The sequence below is a fragment of the Thermobia domestica genome, chromosome 3 (assembly GCF_964235325.1).
Source record: "Thermobia domestica chromosome 3, izTheDome1.hap1.1, whole genome shotgun sequence".
Classification (NCBI taxonomy): domain Eukaryota; kingdom Metazoa; phylum Arthropoda; class Insecta; order Zygentoma; family Lepismatidae; genus Thermobia; species Thermobia domestica.
The window spans coordinates 89,247,347-89,265,103 of record NC_137456.1 but is presented as its reverse complement, the minus strand read 5'-3'; the positions used below and the strand labels follow the sequence as shown (position 1 = coordinate 89,265,103).

Sequence of the window (17,757 nt, the reverse complement as noted above, 5' to 3'; positions counted from 1 at the left end):
GCATTATACTATTAATAGCTTCGCACACCGATATCCTTGTACTTATGCAAACTGACACATGCACTGTTTTGTGGGTTGCCGATCCTATTAGGATTAAACATATATATATTTACTGCGTACGCTAAGTACAGCGTGACTGAGATGTTGGTTTCTACAATGTTGTGCATATAGCATTCAATAATGGTACTAGATGTTTCTGTTCTTATATTTGTTATATATTGATTGGTTGATTAGAGTTTGTCGTCCATTTCAGCTCCGAGGCTATATGAAACGTGGTCCTAAGCTAAATATGGAATCCGAATTACATGATTTCCCATAGGGAATCGAACCCTTGTCTCCCTCTTTATATTTTATTTATTTATTTTATTCTTTTTACAGTAGAGAGTGTTTGAATTAATATCAATGAATGGGTGTCGCCATAAGTGAAGAGATGGAAAACTATACTATTTTATTCCGTCACATCAAAAGTCAGCAACAACACATTTCCTATGACATATATGATATTTATACGTTTATTAAATAACCATGTGACACGTATCTTTATCACATTTATACCCTGATAAGCAGTGGCGGCGATTGGACGTTAAAAGTGGGGGGGGGGCAAGACATGATCTGAATATTTGTATATCAATGCTAATATACAAATTTCCCTGGTTGATACTATAAACATTAATAGGCCATTTCAGAAAAGTGGGGGGGCAACTGCCCCCCTTTGCCCCCCTAATCGCCGCCCATGCTGATAAGAAAGAATATTGAGCTGAATATAAACTTGAAACGAATCAATAATTACATACGTAAAAGTAAATGTCTAGTTTAACCAAAGCGATCTCTACTAGATGCATTATAAGACGAAATAAGTTCTCGACAAGTAAAACAAACGTTTTTACATATTGGAAAAATCTTGTTATGAGTCTTTAAGCTGATTCTTTGGCATAAACATGACCATCTAGCTCTCTTATTAAGTTCATAACTAACAGCTAAAAGTTCATGAATAATAAAGCTACTTACGTGTTCGTCCACGGAGTAAGTTAGTTCGCCGTCATCGTATAGAACAAACCATCGCCTCTGCCATCGCTGAAAGATATAAGAACAGAATAAATTAATGTATTTGGCATCATACATGTTTCTTATAATAAATGGAACACAGAAGTATTGTAGAAATCACAATTTAAATACGCTTGATAAAGAGTGTATCATCAGTTTACATTATTTTAAATCTTGCAGGATAGGTAAGACAACAAATAATATAATGCAAAATGTTCTTTAAAATGAGTTTTGCATACAAATTTTCTTGAATAAGCGCCGAAAAATAAATTACCAAGATTTACTTCAGAAGCTGGATAATATGATGTAAATTAAATTGAAATGGGCATTTAGCCACTACTGATATAAAATTACATTAGTCTCTGGTATTTCTACGTTGCCAACTTGGAGAAACGTTATTCGTTTAAATATGTTTTATACATCTATATTATTCATTCGCGCGTGTTAACACACATGTTTCAGAGTATACTTCCCAGAGAGTTGTATAGAATTTCAACGTTGACCCAGTACCGTAAAGAAACTGGAAACTACAGTGAAATTTGTTCAAATCGGCCACATATCTGTCAAACTATGTAGATACAGCTACATGACTAAGCTACTATTGCCCTGAAGATTGAACACTTATCTATAAGTTGGACTTCATTATGAAACGAAAGGTGGTCAAGCTGGATTTCACTGTATTTGAAGCAGAAGATAGAGAATTTCTATCTAGAAATCAAATACTCCCGGTTTAACGCATATTGTTATGGAATTAAAACAGTAACATGTATTAAAAAATGTTTTCTGTATTCAATTAAGCGTCCCAATAATATGTTCCATCTCCAGTCTAATCTCTCTACTAAAACCGGGATTGGTACAAATCTACTACCACTTCCGGTTTAAATATTGAGAAAATATCACACCACACAAACCAAACCTCTTCGCGTGATGTACGAATGGCACTGTTACTTGCAAATATTATTTCTTAAATATTCCCTGAATATATGCATGAAATATATTTAAATATAAATAACCATAAATCATTTCAGCTTCAAGTAGCAATAAAACTTATCCAATACCATTCAACTTTAAGAACCATGATACATTAAAACATTATGAAGTAGAAACCAGAAAGAAAAGAATGAGAAAGTATAGCATATTTCCATAATAAATAAATGAGCTAAGAAACCAAGATAGCGTCATTTTTTAGTCTAAGAAATCCACTATGAACGTGTACACAGATTTTGCTCCCGTCAATTTATTAATAATTAAGTTAATATTAACATAACGTATATCTATGTACGGAAAATACAATTTAAAGGCTGAATCAATGAAAACAAGAAAGTTATAACAAAGAGTCCATTGCAAGTAATGTTCAAGGTGTTTTCACGCGTTATGTCATGGATTACTCTGCTTTTTCAGAAGAAAGAAAAGAAAGGAAAACAGAACAAGGCAAACGATTATATCTTAGATATATATGTGTGTGAATTTCCTTGAAGAAACTGTCACGCATTCTTCTCACTCCTTTTAAAGAAAATAGAAATAATATTTTTAACTACAGCGAAGTATCTCGTTAAAAATATTTGGAAGTAAAGCCTGCTCAAATTCACATCCTATGGTATAATAGCTTGAGCATGAGAAACTCTAATCAAGTTGACCATTTTGACAGGTTTTCCCTAGGATAGTCTTTAGTTTTATTAGTTCAAGGTAATTGCTATTTAACATCTTTTAATGAGTTGCTTCAAACATTCTTTTTATTTAGAGAGAAATGTAAACTAACTATAATGAATTGTTGGCTGTTCGACATTTGTTGAAATTCGACAAATTACGTCCATTCTTTGAATATTTGAATAGTGGAGAAAAAATACTCAGATAATGAATTTTTAGTATCACTAATTGGCATAACATTTCTACAATGATAATATAATAAAGCGTCTTACGTTTCTTGAAAACCGGCTGCCCAGTGACTCAAACTAATACAACTGATTTTATTGGTTTTAATATTTGGATCAACTGGATCCAACCAAGAACATCAAATATTCAGGATTTAGGATTTGTGGGCTTTCGACATCTATGGCCATGTTAGACCGTAAGAAAGAATTGGGGAAGGAAGCGGCCTGGGATGGGGCCTATATTAGGTACCATCCCAGCGTTTGCCTGGTGTGAATAAGGAAAACTTCACTCAGCTGATAAATGTTCTACACTTTTTCAACCTAGTGCCTCCACCGGGAATCGAACCCGGGACCGCTCGGACCGAAGACGAGTGCGTTAGCGACTACGCTACACGAGGCTATATCAAGTATTCAGATAGTACTAGTTAAATGAAGTAGAAAATAACTAGATCATAATTGAGATTGTTTCCTAAGATTGCTGCTGCAAAATTGTGCATAGTTTAGGGTACTCAAACTACTGAAAAGATTTTTGCTTCCCCATGTTTATGCGCCTTAGGCTACAAGAGATGCATTATTAATGAAAGTAAATTATTATAAAGGCATTAGTGGAATAGAAATCTCGATAAAAATCCAGAGACAAGGTGTTTCTCAGCGCAAACTCACATGGTTTGGCTTTGAACCACGACCTTTTGCACTAAAGGTGAGTGCTCTACAGCTGAACCAAGGTGAACCCCTTCGTTATATCTTATATTTCTGTATTTATAACTTGTATATATATATACAAGGAAAAGATAACATCGTTGGACCCGAATGCAATAAACAAATTGTTTTCCAACCCATTTCGTGCTAACAAGTTCACTCCACTGCCACCTAGATGTTGGGGGAAGGAAACAGAAAAAGAAAAAGAAGAGAGAGAGAGAGAGAGAGAGATAATGGAAGAAATGCTGGAGGCATTAAACAAATGGAGTAAGAGAAGAGAATCTTTCAAAAACTTGGATTTCTTGTCTTTTCCGCTGGCGATGCACATGTTTCGCGTGACACATCCACAACACAACACAACGGCCAATAACCTCCTTACAGTTGAAACTCCCTGTACTCCATACCACCCTAAGCTATTATCCTACGAACAGAAGTAGCTTATATACACAGCCTCTACAAGGAAAATTAAATGTTGTTTACATTATATTATTTTATACGTAAATTTAAATAACTAAAACACACAAATTATTTCAAAGAATAGTTGCAGGGAAAAGTCTACGTCGGAGCAGGTGTTTGCTTTCCATTTTTAGTTAAGATTAATAGATTATTATTTTTTTTTTAGTATAAAATCAATTACATGCCTAAGCTACAAAATTAATTTGGATCAATATCAATATTATTATTGTTACTAAAGAACTATCGAATACACGAGTAAAAATTATTCCAAATACTAAATATACTTAAGGAAACATGATAAATACTGGGAAAAATATTTAACGTATGAATAAAAGAAGTATAAGTATGTAGTAGCATGAAATTGTGTAAAAATGCTACTGCATACTTAATACTACATGCTTTGTAATTGTGCAAAATTTCAGAAAAGAGTTGATGGTTCAGGTAGGTCACTACAGATTCCACTAATCCACGTATTAAAGAATGACATTCATACACATCTCGTGAACACAAAGAATTATTACGGTGTGAAAATCACAGAAACGTTTAAATTGCACTGTAATTTTGTAAATTACAGGAAGCGAGAGCTATTGTGTTCCACGTAAACACTAGTTAGTAATTTTGATTTCCATACAGCAAATTTTGTATAGAATAACAACCTTTTAATGCATTTTCAGAAGGAAAAACTCACGTGTTCACCTTTCGGAGCCTTCTTTTTCTAATTCGTTTAACTAGCTAAGTCTAGCTACCATTACGTTAGTAGAACGTACGAATATACGTTAGTAGAAACTTATTTGCAATATTTCTGTAGCATCTCAGAACATTCTCAAACTATATCTGTTACATTGTATGATGTAACGAAGATGTCATTTCACAAAAAGTATTATCCTACATTAAACTTCTTTGTCTTCTTCTAAATCTTTCTCCCGGTTAACTGGGATCAACTTTTCGGCTTGCTGTCCTCCACCCATTTCTGTCTTCTGTAATTAATATTAATTAATATATATTTATTTATAAAGTAGCTGTAAGCATCCGTCGTTGGTAACTCTAGTTCAGAATATCGATTAAAAGAGAATAAAACCAGTTTAGAATGTCCGAAAAACATTGCCAGAACAAACTTAAAAAGAATTATCTCTTCTGAAATTGTATGTTAATTTTTTTTATATGAAATTGTATATTAAATTTATTTGATTAAATTTAATATACAATTTATTTGAAATTTAAAATAGCTAATGACGCAATTATTAATGAATCAATATTGGTATTGATTAACACCAATATCATTTTACGGTTTCCGAGATATCGCTCCTTAAATCTCCCGAAATCGGAACTTTTTTGGCCAATATCTCGGGAACGGTAAGAGTGACGCGAAAAAACCCATCTCTTTGTTAGATTTTTTTGATGCTCTATCGAATGAAGAGTTCAATTTTTTAAAAAAAAAAAAACGTAAATAACAGACACACACACACACACACAGAGAGAGAGAGAGAGAGAGAGAGAGAGAGATACAGACAGACATAGTGAATTCAGTAACGAACTTTTTAAGTTCGTTGGAAATGCTCTTACTCCATCCCCGATGTTTATTCTCTGTTGTTAAGCCCTCACAACCATGATATATTGGGAGTTGCGTATACGCACGATGTTCTTAGAAACTGCGAGAAAAGTACGCACGTTTTCGCATACATTTTGATCTTCCCAAATCCGACCACCCAAACTGAAAATGGAGAAAAAGGGTTTCATACAGAATTAGATCTGATAAAAAATATATATCTACAAGGGCGGATCCAAGGGAGTAGCTATAGGGGCTATACCCCTTGATCCTCAGGTATACACTGGATAAAATGGACTTCAATCCTGTTTTACACTGGATAAAGCGGCAAACTATGGTTTAGCCCCTCCCTTGATAATATCGTGGATCCGCCACTGTATATCTATGTACCAAGTTTGGTTGTTCTAGGTCACTCGTTTCTAAGTGAAGACCACACAGACACGCATCAATGCTCCACCCGATATATATTCATAAGGGAATCATAACACTAAATTGAAATCAAGAAGCGAGAAAATAAAATATGATAAGAGAAGCAAATAAGTACACTAATCGATTAAATCAGCCCTTGTACAAAATCGTGTATGGAGTATCCAACTAATAATACACTATTTTTTAAACGCATTTTCTTTATTCTTGTTGAACTCTTTCAGCGTATAATTGCTTGGTTTTGCATCCTAGTTAGCGCGTTCGCCTTCTTGTGTGTGTGTGTTCGCAGTTTAAACCTTGCTTGGAGTTCAATGTCTTGTGTATACACGTTGAAAGTGTTTTGATTCCCATTTCATAGGAGGCCTTGTCATACAAGAAATCGCTGTTACATAAGGATATAAGGAAACCTAACTAATAAATTTTATGGATGCAGATTGAGATTTAAAAATCTGGCAACCTCCGGACCTGAGGATTGATCGATTTTCGAATCTTCGGATTTTGGATGATTACATATGGTAAATATATTTAGCAGAAAATGACTATATTTACAGTTCTTTACAGTCCACTAAATGAAAAGCACAAGAAATGTTATTGTTCACCAACTAAATAAAAACAGTTGTACAAAATTTACTTCATTTAATGAAGCTATACAGCAACAAATAAACGACAAAATGAGAAGGAATAAGCAAGAATGTCTGTTAGCAGCTGCAAGCAAGACTCAACAACTTATTATGGAACTACAGCATTATCAAAATATAAACGGCGCTTCTAGAAAACACAGACGCCTCAACGCGGTAAATCTGAAACTGCGCTACAAAATTCGGCCTGAAAATCTGAAGGAAATGAGATTATTCACAGCTGTGTTTTTGAATGCCAACCTGTATTATGAGAAAAGTTTAAAATTCTTTCAAATTTTTAAAATAACGCAAAAATTCAGAACAAAATTTGGACTTCATACTGTTCTAATGTACTTTGGCACAAAGTGACTAGTACGTTTGAGGTTGTGTTTACCGCTCGATAACTTGACGATAACAATTGACAAGTTATCAAACTATGAAGTTATTTGACCGTGTTAATCAGCTGTCCTACCTGTCTAATAGCGAAAGCGCGTGCCTTTAGTGGAAGAGGTCTCGGATTTGATTCCAGGTAGGGAATCATCGCATGCATTAGAATGGATTAGACCACACTTTGGACTGTAGGTCTCCTTCTATTCAGCCTTGCTGCTGACAAAGGACGTAAACATAAATATGGAGTGGTAAAAATATCTCAAAGTCCCTAAATAGGACTTTTTAAGTGTTAGACCAAACTTGTTATATTTTAATAACTGTAAAAAAAAAAAAAAAAAAAAAAAAAAAACTACCAAGACATTCCATTTTCCCTTAATTAATGGTAGAAGTTGGATTGACATTTAGCGCCCCTTTCAGCATCAAGGATATATGAGTCGTTTATCTAAGTTTTAGGTAGAATCCTAGCCACCGTAACGACTTCAAATTTCAAGGCTTTCTCACCAAGAATCGAACCCGGGACACTGCACATACTATACCAATGGGGAGGGTCCCCTTAATGTGTCACTGGATTCATAAACATGTACCGTGTATATAGATGGATTGATATAACCATAAGCCGCTTTGCTGAACTTTCATTCCCGTCACTTGTATAGTTGTCTTTAAAGAATCTGGTTTCTTGACACTATAAAAAGTTGTATTCACAATATCGGAATAATATTAATTGACGTGTGCAAATGAATACCTATGCCATGAATCCTTAATTGGCTGGCTGTTGAACACATGATATTCTTAGTCTTTTGTTTTTATATAATCTTCCCTTTTTGCTTTTAATTTATGAACCACGAGACGATGGAGCAAGAAATGACCAGATCCTTGCTTAGTGGATAATTTAGTGGCATACGCTAAACGAGAGCTCAAGTTTTTAGCCCTCTCAACAAATCAGTATGAAAAAAAATACAATGTTAAGATATGTATACAAAACTTTGAAGAGATAAAAACTTGGAAGTTTGAACCCATGCACTCCCGCGCTTGAAGAAATTCTACAAACGCTCCGGGCTCCTTAACAACATTAGTAAGGGGCTAGAACCTGCCTTCGAGTAGAACACTCACGCAAAACAGAAGTACTTATACATAATATATTTTTCTTCTGTGTTCAAGTTGCTCTTTTGCAATGTGAGTGAATGTATTGTGAAAACGAGTATTAAATCTGTGTTGTTTGATGGGACACGACCTTCGACGACAGAAGTTAAGTGGTGTTAATCAGAGTCAGTAGAAGAGCGCTGGACTCTCACTTGACTTCTGCCGCTCAACAACATTCACTATCTCTCCCATTCTGTCTCTACCACTCACACAACAACATATATCTTTCGCTCTCTCAAGCACTGACGGCCACGACTAAACGCTGAACAGAGAAAGAAAAAAAAAGAAGACCTTTTCTTGAGCAACATTCACAATCTGAAAACATATTCTACCTAATAAAATTAATATAAAGTGATTATTAAACTTTGGAGGGGGTTACGGAAAGTTACATAGATATACAAAATGCATCAGATTAAGATCAGATGCATTTACATGTGTCATATATTATACACTTTTCTTTGTACATTTGCTTTTTATATAAATGTTGCGGGAAAAAATACACAAACTCAAGGAGGTGAATCCTTATATGAAATAAATTTTAAAAATCTAACGAAAACAAGAGTTAAAAACGCCTTCTTTCAGGGTTATAAATAAACCATCGAAAATGTTAATTAACATCACGTATCAAAACGCCCTAGCTTGAAAACTATGGGATCTATCGCAAGCAGTTTAAGGAATTATAGCAAGCAGTTTTCAAGCTAGGGCGTTTTGAAACGTGTAAACTCTAAAAAAAAAAAAAAAAAAAAAAAAAAAAAAGCGATCTATCTAAATACTTTATCATCCTTCAGTACTGGTAAAACGAATTTCATAAAGGAAGTTGGGCATAGGGATATGCTTTTATGAACAAATACAGCAATCGTTTCGCTGGTACAGGAGGATCCTGAAATATGAATATTTAAATAGAGTGCACGCTAGTTCCTATATAATTCCATGAAGCGCTTGCGATAGCTTCTACAGTTTTCAAGCTAGGGCGTTTTGACACGTATAAACTCTAAAACAATGCGTTTTTTAACCCTTATTTGTTAGACCATCTTCTAGAGACCTGCACGGGCCGAATTTTTCGGCCCGAGCCCAATCCAGCCCGAACGTACCTAGGCCCGGCCCAGTCCGGGCCCGAAAAGTTTAGGAGATGTTCGGCCCGGGCCCGGCCCAGTCCCGGCCCGAAAAGTTTAGGAGATGTTCGGCCCGAGCCCGGCCCGGCCCGGCCCGATAAGTTTTTTAAAATTCTTGGTCCAAGCCCGGCCCAGGCCCGATGAATTTTAAAAGTTTTTGGCCCGACCCCGGCCCGATAATTTTTTTAAAAAAATTAGCTCGAGCCCCAATCTTTCTCAAAATTTAGTACTAAATTTGACCTAACCTCAGAAACCTTTTCTAAACTCTGGTTTACAACCTGACGCTTGCCTCCCGAATGGTACCATTGCCTTCTAGAACTTTGCCTGTCATCGAGAGAACAAAAACTCCATTCCCTGTAACAAAAATCTAACTTAATTGATTTTTAGCATAAAATGAAGATGGCAATATTCTTTAGCGACAGGCAAAACATTCCCACCCCTTCTTGTTATATTTTGAGTTCAATGAAGGTCGAGGTCAGAGCTCAATTTACCGCATAATGCCTGCAATCCTCTATAGTGAAAGTGGAGCTGCTAAGCAACACAAACTGTAAATAGCTATTGCATTCTTTGTAACAATTTTTCACGGACACACTTCTTCAACGTTTGGCTTTATTCCAATTATCGTTTAACAAAAGTCAATAATTATTAAAGAATTGCAATTGATCGGCCCCAGCCCAGCCCAGCCCGACCTGAAGAGAAATCAGTGTCGGTCAGCCCAAGCCCGGCCCGGCCCAAAGAAATAACAGTGTCGGCCCTCCCAAGCCCGGCCCGGCCCAAAGAAATAACAGAGTCGGCCCGCCCAAGCCCGGTCCGCGGGCCAGGCCCGGCCCGTGCAGGTCTCTACCATCTTCACATATACTTAAAATTTCATATATGGAATCGGAGTTTGGTGGTGTTATTTTTCCACAGTCTGTTAAGTCAATTTCATTGACTTTTTTTTTTTTTTTTTTTTTTTTTTTTTTACTGATTAGTGGTCACGGTCCCGATTTTGATTCCTTGTAGAGCCTCGGGATTCTTGATCTTGGCCTTGTGTGTGAAGTGATAAGAGAATTTCTTGAATAAAGAATAATCATGCACCTGTTATCTATTAGCTAGTAGAATATACGCCGTCTGCTAAAGTATATGGAACGATCTGGGTACACAGTTATTTTTGTTCATGAACCTATTTAACATCGGAAATTTTCTAATTTATGTATTAATCTGACTTTTATTTTTATTTTATTTATTTATTGTTTTGTTGCGACCTTAACTTCAATATTTCTGACCAATTTAATCTATATACTATATCAATTCATTACAAATTCAAATACACATATATTTACATTCAAAGGAGAAAATGGATGCAATGTTTTTCTTTTTTTAAGTACATAACGAGATTTAAGAGCCAGTCATGAATATAAAATGTACTACTTAATTTTTCTTTTTGTTGTTCTTCTTCTTTTAGTAATCAAGGTTAGTTTTGCATTTAATGTATAACGTATGACTCAGTTTTACTCTAAAGGTACTTATAAGTTCAACGTGATATATGATGTATCTTTTAGCGTGGTATCAACTAGTATGACTACATTTCTAACAACATAAATGGTTAATACATTTTTTTTAAATATACATTTAATTACTTCCAATATTTCACCAAAACAACGAATTACCACAGTAAAATTTTATAATGCATGCGAAATGTGAAGGATTTGATCCTGTAGCATTGTTTTTAGCCTGAAAATGAAATCTTTAGTTACGTCCTGGGGTTATGGCATGTAGACTAAAAAGGTCGGATGATAAATAAAAAATATAGTGAAAGAATTAGGAGAGTGCTTCCCAAAATCCTTCAGCTGTACTGCTACGCTGTATAGAATGTCCTGACCCATTCGTACAGTAATACCCGGACTCATATCACATACCTAGGTATTGTGTTATTGATCCGACGAACTGAAATCAAGAAGACAATTCCGATTTATATTTTAAAGTAATATTGAGTGATTATAGTATACTGTGTTGTTATGTTGAAAAGTTTACTACAGCCTAAATATGTACACAATTTTAATAAAATTGTGCTTGTGAATTTTCGCAAAAATTCCGACACATTCTTTAGGAATCCTTGAGTTAGTGGAATAAAAATAGGAAAAAAAAAAACAAGACCGATAAAAACAACAGTTTACTATCTACTTTACACTTAAACGGCCTGGCAGCAATACAAAGTACTTTCCTACGACAGATCAACACTCTACCAGCAAAGCCACGATGACTTTTCCTTCTCAAGATTTTTAACAGCAACATTTGCAAGGATGTGACTTCGAAGTCCAAATTTCCTAAGTTCATCAATTTACTTAGCATTAGCTGTAAGCAGTTGTTGATGCCAGGTCTTAATTCAGAACATGGATAAAAAGAGTAAGCATCCGTCGTTCCGGTCTAAATTCAGAACCTAGATATAAAGAAAGTAAGAAGGTTGTCCTTAAAGAATATACCCACAAACCATTTCAATCTCGGGTGTTTATCCTCTGCTGTCATATAAGCACGCATAACATATAAGTACTGCGGGTTGTATATAGCCAAGGCGTTATTTAAAATAACCATATAAGGAACCTGCATAATGTTTCATCTCCTCCGACCCCAAAATCGAAACAATGACTTCGGACGCGATTAGATTTGCTTAAGATCTATCTGTGTACCGAAGCTGGTAACTCCAGGCAACTTCTCTCTATCCGAAAAACTGATGCCAGACAAAGAAACACACATATACATTATTTCATTACTTTATTATTCTTATTACAGTAAAACTTGTTAAGATATCGCTTGTAATCTGAGGATATGCCTGTCAAGCTGTTACGATATAACACATTAAATGTACTTATTTCTCATGTAAGCTGGCCACTTCCTTAAGTTATCAGTTTTCTGTAGAATCAACGATGACCAATACAGACAGTTTTCACTACATGGAATATTTATGCATAGCGCTCTCTCTTTTCACAGCACACAATGGTACGACACACAGTGCGGTAAAAACGCAAAAATGTGCTCAAAACTAAGTAACTTTTGAAAAAAAAATTGATCTGGAAACTTAAAAATTGTCAGAATACAATCGCTGCTCTCACCCAGAGAGCCAATGGTTTAATCGGCCGAACCAATTTTATCATATTAAACGGTTGAAAAATAAAACAACGGTGTGGAGAAGAATGAAAATATTTTTATTTCAAAATTAGCATTTGTAATATATTAAAATTTACAAATTGGCTATCTATCTAGCAAAACTTTTTTTTTAAATATGTTGATGTGACAAAATCAAGATTTAGACACACAATTATGTTTAAAAGAAAAAATATTTACAAATATATATATATATTAATCATGAATACTCATTCATAGAAGTTTAACCAATGTTTTTACAATTAAATCACATATTCATGTTAGTAATGGATACTTTAACATAACTACAGCAACTCCTCACGGTCTTATGATCAACACAGTCTTCTGAAACTTTAGTTCTGACGCCCTAGCTGGTAACCGATTAGTCCAAGGGAAAAAATAATTTTAATGATTTTTTTTAAAAAACTTCTTGCTCCACTGTGGTGCCATTGCTTCACTTTCTAATATGATTTTCGTAATAAATGGATCAGTAGTATATTATACTGTACAATAAAATTGTTCGCACTCAATCTATTTGCCAAAATGTAACAAATCCCTTTGATCACTTACGGATACATTGATTATAATATCAAGAAATACTATAATCAAACTATCTTCATGTATACTGTAGATATAATAAACCAATGTTATAAAGTTTAAAGCCATAAATGAAAGCACATTGCCAACAATTTATAGGTCATAAAACTTTATATAACAAGTATAATTACTAAGTGTTATTTAAATGCAAACACATGTGACATGCACTTAGCTCCAAAGTTGGCAGATTACAATGTGACATGAAAACTGCAAACAAATGACCGTCAAATGGAATCACTTGGAATTCCACCTGAGAAAACGATTTATTGCCAGTGAGAACATACTATATATTGCACAACCACAATATAAAAAGATTAGTGTACTCAAGCGACAAGCGGTTGTAATTCACTCCCTAATATGTCCATGAATCACAAATCGAATGTCTGAGTAAACAGTTTTTTTTTTTTTTTTGTTTCTTTTTAAATTCAAAATAGGCACCTTCCCACTTGAAGTCACCATACCACCAATCATAACTAACCAGTGCCTTACTCAACGTCCGCAGTCTGTGTCAAGGTCGCCATCGTACACACAGTATATAGTCTCCTAAGTGGCAGACGACAAGTGGTTAAGCATCGCTTTCTATCTTGATCATGTCACATTTCATTTCTTTTCTTAATCCCTTGCATGCTTACATAATCCCCTACAATTCTTTTCACCTGCACCTGTCCACCACATACATGTCTTGCTGCTATGATTAATGGCCTCGCACGTAAGAGCTGCCAAAGAGGACAACAACTTATCAGTATTTTTTTTCTCTCTCTTTTCTCCTCTCTTTATACTAAAATCTACGATGAGAAAGGCTGTCCTTTCCCATATGCAAAATAGCACTACGCAGAAATTTGATCGACAGTCAGAGGCTATTCTGGTACTTCATATCAGTCAAAAGTTTTCTTAGTAGTTCATCATATTCGATTTTGTATCATATTTCAAGTTACAATGTGAACTAAGGATAGGTTTCATCCCTAAGATTTCTCCTGCTCGATAAAGTTCACAAGTTTCTAGCATAAGTTGACTGATGGTTAGTGTCATTTCTGTTAGTCTAATGGCTAGCGTGCACCCAGATTCGATTCCCGGTGGGAGAGCATTGAACATACTACGGTGGTTTGGATTCCACTTTAAACTGAGGTTACATTTCAATATAGCCTCGCTGCTCAAAAAGGACACTACACTTGAACAAACACACAAACAAATAAGATAATGATTAGTGATTTTACTTCGTAATCGGAAGGTCCCTGGTTCAAATTTAGTGATCGGCCATCCTGACAGAGATTTTAGGATTTTACGAATTCCCAAATTACCTGTCAGGATGAGAAATCATTTTTCAAATTCATGATGCCTTACACTAAAGGAACATACGATACAAGGCCAGCAGAGGGAGACGGATAAAAGAATGTGACGAGTATCGTTAATTTTGTTTTTATATTTTCATTTCATTTTATTTATTATTATTTGGGAATTCGTATCTATTAAACTCTCTTAGTAAATTATTCTATGTATACAATGTAAGTAATTAATGGCACTACTATGAATATCTAAGTGTAGGCAAGTTGAACTTATCCCCTGTGGGTTAAAGGAAACTGATAAAGATGAAGAATACAGATTACTGATGGTGAAATAATTTTAAAAATGAAAATAGTGAGAGCTATAAAAGGAGATGCCCTGGGATCGAACACAGGACCTCTGGCGCGAGAGATGAATGCTCTGCCATTAAGCTACTGCGCTCCAAAGACGAAGATTTGAATCACACTCAGCACTTGGGATATTAGAAATATTCTCGATCAAAATTGACTAGATTGAGCAGAATACTATAACATGCAAGCAGGGCCGTAACTTGTGGGGGGCAGGGGGCAACTGCCCCCACCAGGGAAGCTCCTCACCGTTCGAGGGAGGCCCACTTTAAGACAAAATTTTCTTACTCCATATACAATACGAAATATGGAATTATAAATGAAGCATCAAACATGTTTACTACATTACATAGACAGAACAGCACACAAAAGATAAATAAAACAAAAATGAATCGTGGGCCCATTTCAGTAAAAAATATACTAGTAGGGGACCTAGAAATAATATTTATTCGTATGGCTTTGAGATTTGTCAATGTTATTCCCTTAATTAATTTGTCATGTATGAAATGGGACCAGGGCGTAACTAACGGCCCAGCAGACCTTGCCGTGCGGGAAGACCCACAGGCTCCGGGGGCCCCATAAAGAGTAAGGGAAAGATGGAAAGAGGGGGGCCAAGAATTAGAAAAACAAGTTTTTTCTAGGGGGCCCAAATACGTGTATTAATACTTGCCCTCCCCCAGAAAAATCTAAGTTACGGCGCTATATGTAAGCTAATGTAAAATAGACAACTGTTACGAGAAAACTTATTAAAATAGATCTATCTAGTACAGACAATATGATTTATAAAGTTATGAGACTGCAGAATTCACGAAAATCTTTCGTAATATCCGTATGATAGATAGGTGTCCAAAGATTCAATTTAAAATGTTACACCTGTTTATAGCAATCTGTACTCCTATCTAGTGCATGAATAAAACTGCGGAGAAACCGTATTAAAGAGAAACATGATACTCTTAAGCATCTGCCTCAACATAAGTGGGTATACGGAAGACGAATTAGTTGCAGCCCGTACGTCACATCCTTTGCTAAGAGCATACAAAAGGAAGGATCTGCATTGAGGTAGCCTTTTTAGGTGATGCAGGGGCGGCTCTCTCAAGGTGAGCGGGCTTCACCAGCAATTTGCCATTGCACACACAGACACGACAGCCTTGCTTCAGCCTACAACGAATAATTAAGATACATGAATCTGACATCTAGAGGTTGACCACCCAAGAAATTTCCGAAAGATGGATGATGTGTGTAATATTAAAGTATTATTTCTTTGGAAATATTAATGGCTGAACATTCTTCTCTTGGTTACCTGTGACTATATTAAATTGCTACATGATCCGAGGATATAACTTCAACATAGAATTACGTCTAAATTTCCATTAGTCGATTTTTCCATTAACTTTTACTTTCTTATTATTGTCATTTTTTTCATGTTATAGCCTACTAATTTCTTGTTCATTTTTGGAACGTACTTTGCCATCACCTCATAAGTATAAGCACGCTTTATCAGTCAAATTATTGCTGCAACAAAAATCAATATTTGGCTCGCTTATATACATCGAGAACCATGTCCTTCAAAGACTGCGTTACCTTAGGATCTGGTTACTTTTGCTTAAGACCTTCCCTTCGACGTCTAACAACGAAACACATGTATAAGAAAGTGCTTCCCACAATTCCCGGTGGGGCACTCGGTCGAAAAAGTGTCAAAAGTTTTTTTCAGGCAGCCATCTTGAATGAGGTTTTCTTCATTCACACCAGGCAAATGCCGGGGCGGTACTTCACTTATAGGTCCCAGGTCGCTTCTTTATTTCCCCAATCCTTTCTACCTTTCCTTTCCCGGATAGTGTGCTCGCCGAGGGACGTCATCTCTCATACGTGACGGGTTAAATGGCCATCGATGCCCAAAGGCCCGAATTCTAAATCCTAAATCTCCCTTTCCTCAACCTATACAGAAATTTACGCCGCTGCTTATTCGTGGCATTCCCTTGCAAGTGAGTCCCCCGCCATGAGTTTATACTTTAAGGTATTAAGAAAATTAAATTTCAAAAAAAAAAAATCGCTTTATTTATCGTCAGAATGAAGAAATATTTGCTATGGTCAACAATAATTACAATATTCTTCATGATCAAGCTATAGTATATATTCAGTGATTCGAAGAGCTGCAAATATCCGAAAAACCATTATTATTATTATTATTATTATTATTATTATTATTATTATTATTATTATTATTATTATTATTATTATTATTATTATTACAATACTTTCGAACTGTTTCCGCACCAATGTCCACTTTCTTCAAGTTTCACCCTCATCACGTCCTCTCTTCTCAATTGATCCTCCTTCACTTCCCTTCATGTTCATATGTAATCAGCGTGGATTGATTTTAATCAGTGTGATTTAAATCACGATTTAAATTAAGACTTAAATCACTTGATTTTTTAAATAAAAATCGTTGATTTAAATCAAATTCAGAAAAAAAATTAATTTCAAAATAAATGAAATCCCGTTTCTGTTCTGTTATTTCGATTATGGAAGATAATAATAATACAATAAAACTCAAATGTGTGTATAGTACAGTGTGAAAACGAGTGTTTCACGCAGATGATTAGGGGATATCCCATTTTGAATGGGTAACGGGGGAATCCTGCTTTCTTCTCTTCTCGTTGGGTTTTTAAATTGTCAACTATTCCAACAGGAAAATCACCATGGACATCTAAGACGAAAATTCTTTTATGTGCGCGTCTGTTTATTCCCAGATAATAAGGACGTATTTAAAGGGGTCCGATCCCCTCTCCGAAACTTTTTTTTTTAAAGATTTTATAACTTCAGGCGAAATTTATGTATTTTGCATATATTTTGTGCCGCAAGCTAGTTTCAATTTTTTAAAAATATGCCCACCCAAATATCAGTAACTTTGTGAAAAAAAGTGTCATGTTGATAAACGTTGCTGTACTTTTTCTGCTTGTACTGTGCTTAAACATTGTTTGGGATTAAAATAGGTTAACAATTGGGGATTAAATTAAAATTCAACCGCAATACTTCCACTTAAATGGCATAATTAACATTTAATACTAGTTCCTAATGATTTTTCTTCAGTTCGCGACTTGTATTGTACGA

General features: G+C 35.2%; 1 protein-coding gene across 4 annotated transcripts in view; it reads right to left on the bottom strand.

Moving 5' to 3' along the window:
• Positions 1-17,757, bottom strand: part of osp (myosin phosphatase Rho interacting protein outspread) — a 255,383-nt gene that overhangs the window by 184,822 nt on the left and 52,804 nt on the right. For all 4 annotated transcript variants that reach the window (XM_081751269.1, XM_081751271.1, XM_081751270.1 and 1 more), the window contains exon 2: positions 1,009-1,074. The gene's annotated coding sequence lies outside the window, so the exon portion shown is untranslated. The remainder of the gene's footprint in view (positions 1-1,008; positions 1,075-17,757) is intronic.